The following is a 16,735-nucleotide window of genomic DNA, read 5'->3' as shown; positions in this document are numbered from 1 at the left end:
TGTTGAAGGCATAAATTTAGGTAATAATGATGTATGTTTCCACAGGGCCTTTGCTGCTTAGGGATATGATTTTTTTTTTCTTCCCCAAGGAAATTTCCCATCTCTTTCACACATCCTATGTGTTCTCCCACACAGGATGGGATGCTCAAGAGACTTGGGAGTTTGCAAGGCCTGACAAGCTCCTTAGGGGAGCAAGTGGTGTCCTGGTTATTTTAATTCTTGGTTTTTATTGCATGTGAAGCAGTCTTGAATACTGTAACTCACTTTGCCTGCCTCTCTTTCTTGGCCTGTAATCTCTGGGAGCAGATAAATCCTTGGCTGTGGCTACTACACCAATGAGGAAGGGGAGTTTTGTTCTGTATATTGATCATAAGTGATGCAAATAAGGTCAGCTATTTGGTGTTTGAGCGTCAATGACTGCTTGCAATCGGATAGCTCTGGTAAGGGAGAGTGTGACAGGATAGCTCCATGGATGGGGGCAGTAGCAAAACTGAGAGGGTACAGAAAAGGAGAGCTAGAGAGCCCACTGAGCTGAGACCTTTCGCTTTGTCGGTCACACAAGCCTCGCCTGCAGTGCTGTTCCTAGAAAAACCAGGTTACGGTAGGATTGATCGGCTGAGGCCAGAGCTCAGATGTAATTTTCTCCCATCGAATTCAGAAGAGCCCCAAGTAATTGATTTGATGTGTGTGAGTGCAGCTCGCACAGCCCAGCGATGGAGGGTGTGGCTGTGTCCTGCTCCGGCTCATTGAACTTGTGTCTGACCCAGGGCTATGGCAAATTAGGGTTTCTCCCTTTGAAGTGGAAAGCAGCTCCCATTTGCAATATGCTGACTGCATTATCAGTCATCAGCATGCAATGGAGAGAGAGCCCTCACAGAAACAAGTCTTCCAAAGGGACTTGATTAGATGGCAGAGAGATGCAAACAGTAAACTCGAAACATTGTGCCAGTACAGGTTGTGTTAATCTGCTTGTTTCTCTAGCCAACAAATATTTGAGTTCTTTCTACCCACACATTTTCACTAGTAAAACTTCTGTAAATATTCACAGATATGCCCTGGGCCCAAGTGGGTTATTTGGGTTTGAATCTAGGAACTCTGAGCTGTATTGAATGTATAGTGGTAGAAAACGGAAAAAGTGCCAGTCCAGTGTACAGACACAGACATGAAAGTCAGGTTACTACAGCTTAACCTGCTACTGCTGATCAGCTGGGCTGCAGTAATTCCCTACTTTTAACCTATTCCACTGCTCTCCTGATGCATCTGCCAGATAGGAAGGGTATTTGGCTGGAGTCAAAAGGTTCAGTTCCACTGCATTCATCTACCACAGGCTTCTTCCCAGCCTCCATCGTCTGTTGGTAATGGGGTGATAATACCGAAGCATTTGTTCTGTAAATATTGGATTCTTTCTACATCATGTGATCTCTGTAAATGGCTGTTTATGCCTATTATACCTTTTAATAACTGTTAGTGGCGGGTGGAAAATCAACCTGAAGATCACCAGTCCTTCATGTTTTGACTTGCCCTTGTAGGAACTGGGAGAATACTTTCTCTGATCCATTCATATGAACAAAACTCAGCTGGGAGCACCAACTGCAGCAAAGGCAATGCATTACGCATAGGAAGAAATTTTTATAGCCACACCACCTTGACTACACGATCACCCATTCTTATCTTCTCATGCCTCTTTGTCTTTGCAAATTAGATAAATGCATAACATTTACTTCAGTCAAGATACCTTGTTACAGATTTGGTGCATCCTCCCAAAGAGGGAAAAGCAAACCTCTGCTTCTGGCTCTAGCTGGAGTTCTAAGGAAAGGATCCTCCTCTATACCAGTGATTTTATTGCTTTAGCCTAACCATGGTGGTTCTCAAGCACTTATCTCTGAGGCTAATATGGGAGGGAAATGTGCCACAAGTTTTATAGGCTGGTGGATACAAGTATTTTTTTTAATTATTTAGGGATTTCTTGCTGTTTAGGATGATCGCTTTCAGAGCCACTTCTATTTTTTATTACTCTTTGATTGGCAAGATGAGTGTGTCAGTGTTATGAGTTTTTCAATTTTTGCAGTAGGAAGACCTTTAATCCAGCCTTCCAGCAGGGAAATCAGTTGAAATTCCCAATGACATGTGAGTTCTGTCTGAAGGAAGGCCTCGTAGGACTGGGGTCCAATTACATTACTTGACATTTTACATAGTGGTATCAGAATGCTTGTCTAACAAATACAAGACAAAGCCTGACCGGAGACAGCCTGCAACACAATAAAATAATAACACCACACAACAAGCCAATTACTTTACTGTTAAATTTCATAGAGCAAGAATCTACAGTCCATCTAAATCTTCTGGCTGTTGGTTTTGGTTTTTTCTTTTCAGACTTGTCAGTTCTAGCCCAAAAGGTCCCCCTTCCTGAAAATGACCAGCCAGTTCCTGTTTCCAAATGTCTCTTTCACTTTAATTAGATTTGGCATGGGAAGCTTTTAGACATAGTTGTCATTTGTGCAAAGTTGCATGGGTCAGACAATGCTTTTGCTACTTCTCTCAGGTTAGCATTTAAATAAGCATTAATGGTTTGAAATCTTTGTTTCAGGCTTGCTCTTCATAGGATTTGCCTCTCTGCGTAAAAGAAAAGAGGGTTGTTACTTTTCTAGTTGTTCTCAATGTTTCCTTAATTCGATTTCCCATTTTTTCCCCCTCCAGGACAATGTTTAGCGTCTATACACTTAAAAATGGGAGTTTGGGGGTGGGTTTACACAACTCCGCTCTGTTAAGCAGAGATGCTCATTATGCCCTATCCACAAAATTGTTCTATTTTTTTTCAACTTAATGCAGCAGGGATGCTAAAAATAAACTATTTAGAGAATTATATTTTGTTATGAAGAATATGGATGTCTCTAATGGTACCCTGTCCCCTAATTGCTTTGCTAGAAGGCCTGACAAGTGGGTGCATTCATACATTTATATTTGACAACCACATTCAGCTTCCTGCTGACTAAGTTTGCAGCATTTGAGACACTCATGGAATGAATCCTCTTCCAACTTCTTGCCAACAAACAGCACCTATGCAAAGCAGTACCTAGGTTGCATCTTCTTCAGGCAGCTGGGAGACGAAAGGAATTCCTACCAATGCTGGCATCGAGTGCCACGGGCAGAGGCCTGTGCCTGTAGTCTGGGGAATACGCTTGCCGCTTCCCTAGCCCTTGGTGCTGCCTGCAAAGTGCAATGATTGATCCCTGGCACAGGCAAAGTGGGGGCCTGCGCAGAGCCCCTGAGCCCACAACCCGCCACGGAGTGGGGTGGCACCGCAGTCGGTATCGATCCGCGCCTGAGAAACCGGCGACCGTTGTATTATATAATTATTGATGGAGCTGGAAAATGCCACAGGCGAAGCGCAGCTCGCTATTTGTTATGCTGCATTGTCTCTCTCGTCTGCGTTGGGCCTCTGTGTTTTGCCTCTTCTGTTCCCATTGCATGTTTATTTATACCGTGTGCCTTTAGCTTTCATATTTCTCCTGCGAATCCAAGTTGGAAAAACCAGCTCTAGTTTTCGTTCAGGAGAAGGAGGGGTGGACTGTGCAGGAAATGAATTCCTCTAGACACTCCTGGAGGCCCTAAGCTGAATACAAAAACCAGGGAGAAGGCGTGAGCGGGGAAAAGAGGCTTGGGAAGCAGAAGGCCCTTTTTATCTCAGTGGGGCCCACAGGGACTGCCAATCTTTTGATAAAAATGTAGACTTTAGAAGCAGCCATAATGTACAGCCTCATCTATCATGCAGTTGGGACAAATGGGTTTAGACCTAATTTGTAGTAGCAATTAACTGAAGTCCAGCCAAATCCTCTCGAAGTCCTTTAGGATCACATGTACTTGGTTCCTATGCATTCCCAGGAAGGGGTGAGGACAGGACATCACAGGCTTCAGCCCGTGGTGCAGGAGAACACTCTCCAACAGCCCAGCAGTGAGGAGAGCTGGGCAATGCTGCGTGAGCCTCAGAGAGGTGTCTTGTCCTGGGCCTTGCTAATGAACTTCTCTTGATGAAACCACAAAGAGACAGGTTGAAGGATGGGTCTAAGGTGTCCTGCCAAAGGTGGAAATAGGAAAGTAGATACTAAAAGAGGTTGGCAGAGCTGGGGAACCTTCAGCTGAGGAGATACCAGGCAAGAAGAGTGGGGCAGCAGCAGAGCTGATGTGAGGAGTCTGCAGCTGGAGTAATCTGTGTCTGTGAGTACAGAGATATTTTATGTGGAAGGTTGCCAGGGCAGCAGTGAAGGGTCAGATTTTTTAAGGCAGACATGAGTATCTGAAGGCAAAGCCCGTGGTATACCACAGTGCGGGTGTGAGACCCTCACAGCATCAGCCCCTCTGTGCCTAGTGCTAACGCGTGCCAGTACTCACTCACTTCTACTGGAGCAGAGAGTTATCAGCCAAAATGTAAAGATAAAAGATTACAATGTGCAGGATTAAACAAATGCACAGACTCCAGGCATCTGCAGGGCACAGTCCTGTACTAGTTAAGCGAAGACAGGGTGGCTGAAGATGTTGGGATAACGGGGCTTTTTCATTAGGAAGGTCTGATGCATTTCCATCCTGTGCAATGAGTTACCAGTGTGTGAGTATGGGACTGCCCTCTCCTGGAAGAAATATGCTTTGCTCCCCTCTTCTGCTTTCACCATTGATGACAGATTTTGTAGTTTTGTAGCACAGATAAGGTATAGATTGAATCAGTGGTCTCTTTCATATCATGCAGGAGTGCTCTTGACCCACTGCGCCCTATGCCATAATTGTGTGGCTGATAGCTGTGGGATGGCAGCTATGGATAGTAGTATTTGTGCTGTACCTCAAAATGCCTGAGCTCTAGGAACAGGCCAGTGCTGGGATAGGAAGCTTTCCTGCTGTGAAAACAACTGCTTAGGGTCAACTTCTTGGTGTTCCACGGGGCTGACCTTCAGTGGTTCCTCTTGGCTACCCAGTGGCAAAGTGTAAGCATCCTGCAGGCTGTACTGGGGATAAGTGCAAACTCTACTTAGCTCAAAATCAGCAGGCTGGTGTAAAGGTGGGCCTAAGCTTAATTTCACAGCCAGAGGTGGTTGGTGAAGAAAGGCAGAGGGACAGGGCCTTTCCTGGAACTGTTCAAAAAGTGCATAGATGTGGCACTTAGGGACATGGCTTAGTGGTGGACCTGCATTAAGTTAATGGCTAGACTTGATCTTAGAGGCCTTTTTCAACCTCAATGATTCTATGACTTTGTAACATTTATGCTCTGCAGGATGCAGTTGCTGAGGCTGACTGGGCCTACAGACTTCTGCTAACACCACTCTGCCTCCAAGGGCAATACAGCCATTGCCTTGGGAAAGTGGTCAGGCCACAGCCAGAAATCCCTTTTTGCTGCTGGTGGGTGCTCTCTGAGCACAGGGAAGAACTTAGTTTATTCCCCAACCTGCAGCCACCACTGGGGTGATATTTTAAATCAGCACGTTTATTGCTGTTCAGAGAGGGCCTATTTCTACTTGACATAGCACCGCAGTGCTGCTCCAGCTCCAGGATAAAACACAGTGCCACCCCACACCTTGGAGCAGCGGTACTGCTGGAGGGAGGCAGCAAGTAATCAGCAGAGATTCACTGAGGGCTGCGATGCTGTAAAATAGCCTCTCCGCACAAGATACAGGGAGGCGCTTACCGAGGCGACAGGGAAACGATACATTTCTTTTTTCCAATCCATTAATCAAAGTGCCTGCTGTTCCTGTTCCGGTGAGGCAGGTGAGACTCTAATAAATATTGAGCAGCGAAACTTGATCTGTGTCCAGGCTCTCCGAGCATTTTCATAAATAGGAAGTTGCAAAACAATAAAATAAACCAGTCTGCTTCCCAGCCGCTCCTTGCTGAGCGCTTATTTGTGGCTGCAGGGCTGCGCAGCTGCCAAGGCTGGCTGAGCTCTGGCTGGGGATGAGGGACGGGATAGCTGAGGCTGCCTCTCTGGGAAGAGGGAGGTTTACCTCCTCCCTCTGCTATCGATGGATCATGCGCGACCTGCAGCTGGATTATTCCCTGACGCTGCAGCTGTGGCAAGCTGTTTTCTCAATGTCCCCTTTGTACCGGCTTGATCTTATTACTGGTGATGGCCTTGGAGCCGATACAGAGTTGGTTTCACATCTCAACAGAAAGAAAGCAGAGGAAGCCCTTTGCCAGGCCTGATGCTGCAGTCCTTGTTTGCTGAGTAGCTCCATTGATTTATGCAGGACTATTCAGATAAAGAAGCATTCTGTGTTATATTGCTTTTTTTCAGGTAACTCAGCCAATGTAACTTTCATTTTCTCTTTTCAGCTGTTTCTTAGCCTGATCTCATACAGAAACATAGCTTCTATGAGCACAGTGTCTGGCTGTCTTTCAAACTCCTGTAATTACTGAATATCTTGACTGATTTCAGCTAAATTGAAATCTCAAAGACATTTACTCCTTGTAGTTTTCATGAAAACAGGAGGAAAGTGACCTTACTAATTCTGCAGTTGCATGAACTCAGTCAGCTATATGCTTGGACAATAGAGACTCTATCCAGAAGAAGTGTTAGCAATGTGGAAGTAGAAGGAAAAGCCTCACTTGGACTTTTTTCGCCTCAAAAATTCCCTAAAAACAAAAACATGTTTCCCTATCCAGAAAGAAAAAGAAAAAGAAAATCTACTCCAAATAACTCCACACACAACACTTACCACCCCTCTGAAAAACAGGCATTTTTAATTCCAGTGCTTACAGAAGAACTTCCTAGGACTGTTGGACTGCCCTTTCTTCTTGCCAAGATACTGTTTATCACATTGGGCTACTGATCCAAGAGACTGTGTGGTGTCTGTTGCATTTTTGACCTCACAATTCAGAGGAAAGGGAAGAAAGTATTGTAGTATCTCTGTCCAAAGGTACATTGAAGTATACAGGGGAGGGAAGGCTGGGAACAATGGGGATGAGAATGCTCCTTTGGAAATCCACCTATGTTTCTGAAACCTTAGGATTTGATAGGTTACTATTGTCCCACTCTGTCAATAAATAGGCAAGCAAGAAAGGTCTTGTTAAGGCAAGGGAGTTGGGGCTCAAATGTTATAGGCAGACAATGATGCTGGAATTGCTTGTGCTGCATTTTTACTTTTTTTCTTATTTTTTTCCCCAAATAGTGCAGGACGATGCTTAGTCAACTCTTTTATAAAGTGCTTTGAGATCCCAGGATCCCAGGTGTTCTAGGAATCCAAAATAGTATTGTTGTTACTGCTGCTCTACTAATAATATTAGTGATTTTAGTGCTTTCTTTTCCTTTTTAAAAAGCATCAATCAGCCTTTTTTGGAGCAGTGTCAATGTAACGGGTGGGTTTTGTGCTCTCATCCATTGGTTCAAAATTTTTTTTCTATTTGGCTTGCTTTTAGCGTAGGCATGTGATTGGGGAGATACAGGGTAAGAGGCTTTGAGAGATTTTTTTTTTTTTTTTTGGTCATCCTGCAATATTGTTTTCAGTATGACCAGAAGTAAAAGTTTGGGCAAATCTCTGAGAAAATCCTAGCCTTGTAGACTCACTAACATATAGACAACTAACACTAACTCAGGTAATTAAAGACTTGTTTTGGCAACTTCATGAAAGTTTTAGGATTTTTTTTTTCCTGAACTGTTTCAGGTTCACCTATATTAATATAGTACTTTGACCCCTGGTAACTGAGTTTGAGATCCAAAAAGATTTATGTGACTCATTTGCTCAGGCCTCTAGACTGTCATTGGTGTCAGTGGATTTAAGTGCCTGCTGCCTGTTTCTAGATGCCTTCCTGTTCTGAGGAGGGTTTGGTGTGAGGGAGGATAAATGGCATGTGGTAAATTTGGGACCTGGGCTGAATGGAACTCTTGATTCTCTCTGCTTTTACATATGTGAGAGAAGGAGTCAGCCCCCAGTGTTTGCTGAAGAGCCACAGTCCCATTTGCTTTTGGGTAGCCTACAGCAATGCACACAATTGAGGATTTTCCCTGGCTTTCTCTAGCACAGGCTACATTTTCATACACTGAGCATTTGTAATAAGCGTGTGTTGTTTGTTTAAGGACTTAAAGCCTATGCCAAATTTCTCTCTCCTTGGCTTTAAGTATGTGGCCCAAGGGTAGTTTTATCCCAGTTATCCATAAATAGGAGCATGTTTGTGTTCCCAGTGACCACAGTTTTGAACTAGAGTCGAGCTTCATGTTCAGCTCGTGCCCTGTCACACCAGGTACAGCCAGAGGTAGGGATGCCCAGGTGCTTTAAGCCATTTGCCCCTTGCTTGCATTTTGCTGTGTCAAGAACTGGACTGTGATTAGAATAGTCATGGTGTCTGTAAAGCAAATTGCTGCCATTTTGGCCAGTAGTCTTGCCCCAGTAGTGATGTAGGGGAGTAGACCAGTAAAGAATTTACTCTAGGGACTTCAGTATTGAGAAAATACTCAAGCAGGTGGAAGGAAGGCTTTCATGGTCTCCCTTGCTTTAGCCTGTCCCAGAGGGATGTTTCTTTCTGGCATGAAATGGAGAGCAATGCTGCACATAGAAACTTCAGCAGTCTTGAGAGCTGGAGCTTGATTACCCACTGTGTACTCTGCCTGGACAGGGCAACCCCACACTCAACATGAGCTGTGGGTTGCTCTCTGTAGGGGAAATGAGGGCAATATCCCCTCTGGGGTGCTGCACTTCAGAGGACTTGTGGCCTCACGCTTTCCTTCTAGAAAATGGAGGAGCAATCTCAGCTGCATTCCTAGCACCGCTTCCCTCAGCACTCCAGGTTTCCCTCAGTGGTGTCCTGTCCAAGTATTGACTAGGGTGAACATTGCTTATCTCGGGAAATCAATGGGATGACAGCCCAAGGTACTGCAGTAAGAAGACAAGCAAGGAGATATGTATCTACCTCTGACTTTTTTCCACCTCAATAAATATGTTTCCTTGATCCAATGGCATTGTAACAATAGGCAGTAATTACTGTGCCTGCATCCATCTCCTTTGATTTAATCAGACAGATATTATATGTTAAGTATCAATTGATTATTAAAAGTATATCTGCTGATGCTTCCAAATCCACATAATGACGCATAAACAGTTATTTACTGCACAGCTATTAGAACTCAGCAACTTGACTTGCTTTTTACAATCACTATTTATTTAACATGCAATGACCATCCTGTCCCATTAAAACTAAATGTGTTAACTGTGTTTTGGGCATTTAATTTTAAAGCTTTTCTTACTATAATATCAAGTGATTACAAAAAGCCATTGTCTTAGCACGCATTTGAAGCTATGCAAACATATTTCAGAAGAGTCACATTTTGATAACCTGCCGTGATGTTACTCTGGGTCAGCATAGACAAACTATTATGGTGCCTCCAGTAAAGTAGAACTTTTTGTTAATGTGTTTGAGTTTTAAAATCCCTGTATGACCTTGTGTTCTCTGAGAAGTTGAACACTCTAACTTATGCCCAGATTGCTTGGGATGTTTGATACTGGTGGTTCCTTAACCAAGCAGAGTCCAGCTTTCCTATTTGGGCAAAACAGATCTGCTCTTTAGAACAGGTCTCAGAATGTTTAATGCCATAGGTAGATTCTTAAGAGGGGCAGTTTTTATCGCATCCCATTAGCCTGAGGAAAAACTGGACTACTTTAAGAAAACAGGGAGGAGTTCACTATCAACCTGTCTCGTCTTCCTTCCTGCCTTCCTTCCTTTCTCATTGCAGGCTTGGCAGCTCCAGCAAATACGTTCTCAGTAGTTCCCTTGCTGTTAGGATAGCTGCTGGGGCAGAAGGACCCTAGAGGGGCTGAGAACTTCTCTGTAATACTTATAAGTTTTGCAAAGTGTGGTGCTGATTGGCTGGGCACAGGTGTTGTGTTGTGCAGCTGTGATGGTTAGTGAGCATGGCTGGTTGTGAAGCAACCCGGGTATTTCTCCATTCAGTTCCTGAAGGTCCTCTCCCTCGGCTTTCTTTTCTCCCAGGCTTGGAGCAGCTCAGGATCTGTCTACTTTTCTTGCCAGAAGATGGTTGAAGGCTCAATGGTAGGGCATGTGTTCCATCTGCCTGCCCTTTCTAAAGTCTGCAGAGCTGTCTTGCAATTCCCTTACGCTTCAAAGCAAATAAATAAATATTTGCAGAGTTATTAAAGATTTATTGAAAATGCCATATATTTAAACCATCTTGCGAAAAAAATAGATGGCTGAATATTTATTATTTACATGTTAGGCATCCTCTACATATTTATTTATTCCTCCTTAATCCAATCCATGTTTTATAAATATTGCAAAAGACCCGTCAATAATAGAACAGGTTTCCATTAATCCAGAGGAATAATTAGAAAACATTTAGGATAATATTGCTCTGTACAAATATTGCATGAGCCTGTGAAGAGAGAAGCTTGGAACAGCCACTGTCACTGCTGTAGCTGGGGCATATGCCAACACCCCTGTCAGATGGGGGCTAGCAAGTGCCTTGGCTTCCTGCTGTGGGCTATCCTGCCTCCTCTGATCTCTCTTGCCTTGCAAAGAGGTCCTTGGAATGACAAGCCTGCTTCTCTAGGGAGAGACTGCAGTATTTAATCTTTCTTTTGTGAAGCAAGACAGTCTCCAGCATGGGATCACTCTGGGATTGTGCTCAGCACGGCAGGGACAGGGCAGTTATGCAATTGCTCTTGCAGGTTTCCCAAAGCCCCTGCCCCATGCTGACAGATCTACTTCTCAGTGTTAAATTTTGCCTAGGCACATGTAATAATGTTTACCAGTACAATATTGTGAGCAGGTGATCAATTATTGTGTTTCCAAAAATGATAACAAGCTTCAGTTGTACTAATATTTCAAGATCTTGAGGAATCATCGCACACAGCTGCTCGTTCCTTTTTCTTTCCCCACCATTGTCTCAGTTCAGAGATTTCTGGTTCCAGTTACTGTGCTTAGAATCATACTTATTTAAATATTTAAAAAAAAAAAAAAAAGTTGTAGTTTGCTTTGTTCCTTCCCTAGTCCTTTTTAAAACTATGCTCACAAGGCAAAATTAGTAGCCTTATTCCCTATGCTGTACTCATTAAATCTTTGACCTTCTTAATGCTAAACTTTGACAGGAGGGGACTCGCCTGGCTCCTTCACTGTCCTGTAGCATGCAGACTTTAATGTCAGATGTGCAGAAATATTTGAATCCAAGTCTCATCTAGTCCAACTGCATGTGTCTGACACTTTGAAAGGAGATTTCAGGTGTGTGAAAGATGCTCACACCTCTACTTTGAGATCATACACCTGCTGATGAGAGAACCTAATCCTTAGCACAGATCAAGCTATGAAGCAAATGAGTTTTGTGGGAGCTGTTAATTGATTATTACAGGAATGATGGTTTGGTTTCTTCAGTGACTAAACCTGTGTTTGGCTAGATTTAAACAACCACTCATGGAAAGAGTGACAGCCAGTATGGCTGTAAAATCATGAAGGGCAGGAGAGTATTATTCTGCATGTGCCTTAGCATTGTGCAAGATCACCTCAGCTATTTTGGGAGCAGAATAACCGTGTGGGAAGATGTCCTGTCAGATTACTTAGCTGCCTGGAGAAGCAGAGCACAGTAGCTTGATCAGCAATGCTGTACTACTGTGTCCACACTTTTTCTAGGACCTAAGTTAAATCATTCTGCACAGCACAGAAATCTTTGCTGTCCAGAGCCTAGGGCCAAACAGCTCTTGCCTTTAGACAATGCAGACTATAAATCCTAATGAACCTAGTTTGAGCTCCAGCCCTTATAAGAAATGCAGGTTAGCATTATGTTCCCTAGCCTACAGCAGACAAGCAGCAGACTGCTTTGATACTTTCAGTGGTCCTGTGCAGGGTGTAATTTGATTGTTGTTTGGCAGGGGGCAGAGGGTTGTTTGATTCACTGTTGGTTTGGGATTTTTTTGGACATAGTTGACTGATGCAAATGAGGACAGACCCAAAGATTAAGGCTGAAGGAATTGACTGTAACATTTGGCTAGCATAAGCAGCCAGCCTGTCTTTTGCCTGAGGAAACAGAGAGACAGAGAACATATAGATTTTATGTAAAACTTTAATAGGAATAGGACTTAGGAACACCTTATTCCCATGGCACTCTTAAGCTTGCTATTTCACCTCTCTGTTACCCCCACAGCAGTTTTGCCAACCTTCTTGTTCGCAGTCTTGAAAAGAACACAAAATCTAAATTTCAGTCATTATTTGCTATATGTTATCTCATGATCCCTGTGGAAGACAGGGCTGGGCTATTTTAGGCATTGTAGCTAAACAAAGAAGGAGCTAAGGCATAGTTATTTGATTGATATCGCATGTGATGTCTCCAGCAGAACTAATAGCTGAACCTCAGCCTCTCCTAAGTATCTCCTGAGCTGCCAGGCAGAGCTCCATCTTCCCTTGCTGTTTCATTTCAGCTTCAGTAGACTGACAACACTAAATGTCTGCCTCCCTCCAAAACGTGTCTGCCCAAATGAATAGTCAGAGAAGAAAGAATGGGTGTACATCCTTGCCCAAGCTTTCAAATCCCTGTTTACCATTTACCAATTACCATTTGAGTAATTTTTTTTGCCTGGTTGGCTTGGGAAGTATCATCCAGCTGCCTTGTGTTTTCATGTCATCTTGCCTGGTAAGATGCAGTCCCAGTTGGTCAGCACCTGGTCTTTCTTATGGTTTTCCCTGAGCATTTTTTATGGCAGATCAGATTGCTGAAAAGGGAGCTATTAACTGGATTGAAGGAGAATCCCAAAGAGTGGGAAGGTTTGCCACGATAAGCTTAAAAACAACAATGAACTTTTCTGAAAGAGATGACAGGAAGTTCTGGGCTTGTACACAGGAGTGCGTTAGGATTTAGCCTGGCTTAAGTGGGATGGAAGACAAACTGTGCTTGCAGCAGCAGATGAGCAGGGTTTGGAATATAGAATGGGAGAGTTTGATCTGAAGCTGGTGATGGGAAATGTATCAAGCATATAAAACAGCAGTGGACAAATTAGGACAACTGCTACAGAAGAAGGACTGTAGAGAGATGGAATGAGAAAATATTTGACTTCCTTCAGGGACAAAAAGCCAAAATATAATTGCCAGTTTGGAAACAGGAAAGACTGTGGACCAGTATCATAGTTCTACAAGGTGCTTAGTGCTCTAATAAAACTCTCAAAAAAGCTTTTGCACTGAATGTCATCAGTCTTATGGATAGCAGGAGGACTGTTCCATTACGTGAGGACATGGCTGAACAGCGTAATCTCTTGCTGATCTGAAAGCCCTTGGGTCCCATTCTCAAACTGGCACAGTAAGAATAAGAAGAGCAGCAGAGCAGGCTGTCTTATTCCAGGAAATCATGTCAATCCATCAGCCAGGGCATGTAAAAACTGTACTGGCTATGGATACTTTTAGAACATCTATCTCATCTTTTAAGCCTAGTCCCACACAAGCCTCTCCATCTTTCCTGTTCCTCTCCTCTTGCCATGTTGCAACAGGCTGACTTCTAGCACCCAGTGATGTTTATATCTCAGCCCATCCTGTGAGGTGATTAGGTTGGATGTATCATGAGAGATGGTGAATGACAGCAGTGCAGCAGTGGAAGGATAAGAAAGGAGGTATTTTTTTTATTTAATTTTTATAGGAATAGCTTGCAGCTGTCTAATGTCTTTCCATGAGCTCTGCATATGGAGAAAATAGTAATTTTGCCAGTAGGAACGCGATAATGAAAAAATAAAATTTTTCCCCTTTCTGTATAAAATCTGTCTGTAAAAGGAGGGAGGACAAATCAGTTAAAGAGGGCCCCTGCCATCTCCCTAGTGTGCTGCAGGGCTAAGCAATAAAGTAGGAGAAACTCTGCATAGAAAATGCATCCCAGTGTGAAGCAGAGGAGACTCTGTGGGCAGAGGTACATTGGCATTAGAAGCGGGAGAGAACACACATTGGCATATTCAATGCGTTGGCTTTTTTGGCAAACGGCTGAGCTTGGATTAATAAAATGTTCAGATAAAAATCAGGGTTTTATTAAAGTGTGCTCACACAGCAGCAGCGCCCGGCCGGGCTCCTGGAACGTGAGCTGGAAGCCTGCCAGCTGTGCGCTGGAATGCTGCTTATCATACCTGATAAGGAGGTCCTGCTGTGCCAGAGTGTGAAGGGGAGCATGAGTGGACAAGAGGAGGGGAAGCTGGCAGCAGTCTGCCTGCTTCTTGCCCCAAGCCTTGTTCTGAGCTCACTGGCCCGTAAGGGTTTGCCCCCTATATAAATCCAGTGCACGTTGGAGGAAAAGCACACAGAGGCTTCCAGGAGAGCAAACAAGGCCAATGGCTCGGGCAGCAGCTCCCCTCTCCTTCCTCCGCTCCCCCCGCTCGCCATTCCACAGCTCGCTCCCTGCTGTATTTGAAACGAGACTTGGTCTTTACTTTCTCTCTTCTGTGTCAGTTCACTCAGTTTCAGATCTCAAAGCTAATTAAAAGGGGCATGGACTGGGCTTACATTTTTTCTTCAGTAGAGAGCTGTTGGCAGAGTTTCTGAGCTGCCAGAAAGGGGGACTGTGAACAGAAAGTTGGTACCAAGTAGGGAGTGAGAAGCCAAAAACTACCCTAGCTCCTCTGAGCAGGGAAATGAATAAAACACAGCTCTCAAGCCCTTCAACAGACAACGCACAGGCCTGCAAGCGCAGTGTGTGTCACAGTCTTCCTTACGTACTTTTCTTAGACTTTGCATTGAACTGAACTCTCTCAGCCTGTTCCTACTGCTTTGTATTCAGAGAATGTGCACATGATCCTTTTCTTCTCCACCATATTGCATTCTATGTGTGAAAATGTGGCAAAATCAGCTTTCTCAGACTATCAGGCTCCTCCAGTTTCTTAGCAAAAACGGCTCTCAACCAATGTTGGAGAATAGCTGAATAAAGGAAATATTCAGCTTGCTGTATTATCAACTTACCTCCATGGATTGCATTTGTCCAGTCCTGTGACTTGTCAGGCCAGCCACTAAGTGGTGACACTTTATTTCTCAGGCCAGGTTGGAGAAAGCTATTGTTGGGTTAATTCACGTGTTCAGGAAAACTGTAGATGATAGACATGATATCAGCATAAGCATGCTACTCTGCAATAATTTTTCTGGCCAGCTTCCAGCATTTATTCTAAATGTGGTGTAGAGAAGTACAGTAGCCTTCTGACATCTTACTTAGACCATTCTCCTTGGTATAGTTTTTTCCATTTTTAAGAACACAGTGCTGTTCCTCCTTTGTTTGTCTTTAAACTTGAGGCCTGTTGTGTCCCTGATTTCAAAGAGCTTAAACTAATATGCTTAAACTTAGTATGAATTAAAAGAGCTGCCACCTTTGTTGAATGCCCCCAGCATGGCATAATGTCCTCCTGGCACTAATTAACATTTCGCATCTAGGTCCCCATCCTAGTACCACATCTTGTGAGTCACCTGCACTGGATTATCAGGGAATTTTCTTCCGGTTTGCTAATTCAAAAACCCCAGCTAGGGGTGGGACATGGGAAAGACACTGGAAAGTAGCACGAGCTTTGCCTCATCACAGAAACTGCTTTATTGTTCATCTTTGTAACTTCAGTGAGGGCTGCACCCTCTGTCATAAAAGATGCTGGCATTATTCTCCTTCCTCTTATTCTGCACCACTGTAAAATTCCAGGTGAATTGCTGGTCTTTCCTGCTCCATCCTCTAGCATTCATGTTGTGTGTGTGCAAGCAGAGGGAGAGCTGTTAATGTGCTTGGGATTACTGTGTATCCACACCACTGCTCAAAGACTCTCCTCCAAGCTGGGCAACTTTCCAGCACCTCATCTGCCTGCCTGCTGCATCACTGCATCTCACCCCTTACCTCCCACCCTCTCCCCTCCACTGCCCGCCCCTAGATGCGTTTGTGCTGACGGGCCCATCTTTCCTCATCCACAGACAGGAGATGTGATTAGAGGGAATCTAATTTGTTTGGAGTGCTCTGGCGACGGAAGGAAATTATTCTGCAGCAATATTTGCAAATGCATTCATCATGGAGTCCCTGGCAATCCGTCACCGCAAGCTGATGACTTTGTGATCTTCATGAAGGTCTGATTAAAAGTGCTTTCTAATGATCAGCCCAACTTCCCATCCTGCTCTTTCTCTTGTGCACCAAGACAAAAAGAAAGAATGAGGATGGAGGCCAGTCATGTGCTATCTGTGCTTTCTTTCCCCCAAGTCCAGGCTCAGACCTGGTCTGATAACACTGAACTGCTACCACAGTCTGAGGCCCCTCCATTTTCTGGTTTCCTCCATGTTGTACAGCTTTGTAAAGAATTGGTTTCTATTGTGTTCATTATATTTGAGTGTTCCACCTTGCCCAGGGTGAGGAGCAGTTTTGTATAATCCCTGGAGCTCTCTCGGCACCAGAAGCTCAATCTTTATACCTTCTCAACTTGACTGTCCTGCAAAATAATGTGTATAGATCTTTCCCAACACCAGAGCTTGGTCTCCCAATCAAGAAATGCAAGGGGTGGGGGCAGGGCAGGGGAACAAGATCCAGGGAAAAGGAACAACTGTTTAGGTGGGCCTTGAGTGGTGTAGCAGGCCCTCCGTGGCAGCACCATCCTGAATACTGTGTGGCCTCAGGGCTTCTCTCTTATCCTGTAATCCCCCACAACAGCTACAGACCTCCTTAGCCAACTGCATTTTGGATGAGAGTTACACAACATGAGAAGCTGGGTTGTATCAAAAAGAGAGGCTCAAGGCTAGCCACAGGGGAGCAAAGAGCAAAAGGTGATTACAGGAG

The 16,735-nt window shown here is 44.2% G+C and overlaps 1 long non-coding RNA gene across 1 annotated transcript in view; it reads left to right on the top strand.

The window, feature by feature from the left end:
* The window catches only part of LOC138112919 (uncharacterized), a 36,595-nt gene extending 20,284 nt beyond the window's left edge, over positions 1-16,311 (top strand). Inside the window, exons 2-3 of the long non-coding RNA XR_011151914.1 lie at positions 9,964-10,023; positions 15,886-16,311. This is a non-coding gene — a long non-coding RNA (uncharacterized lncRNA). The remainder of the gene's footprint in view (positions 1-9,963; positions 10,024-15,885) is intronic.
* The last annotated feature ends 424 nt before the right edge of the window (positions 16,312-16,735 follow it).

This window comes from Aphelocoma coerulescens, chromosome 1 (genome assembly GCF_041296385.1).
Source record: "Aphelocoma coerulescens isolate FSJ_1873_10779 chromosome 1, UR_Acoe_1.0, whole genome shotgun sequence".
Lineage (NCBI taxonomy): Eukaryota > Metazoa > Chordata > Aves > Passeriformes > Corvidae > Aphelocoma > Aphelocoma coerulescens.
The sequence above is the reverse complement of the archived record's forward strand: the minus strand, read 5'-3'. Positions and strand labels throughout refer to the sequence as shown.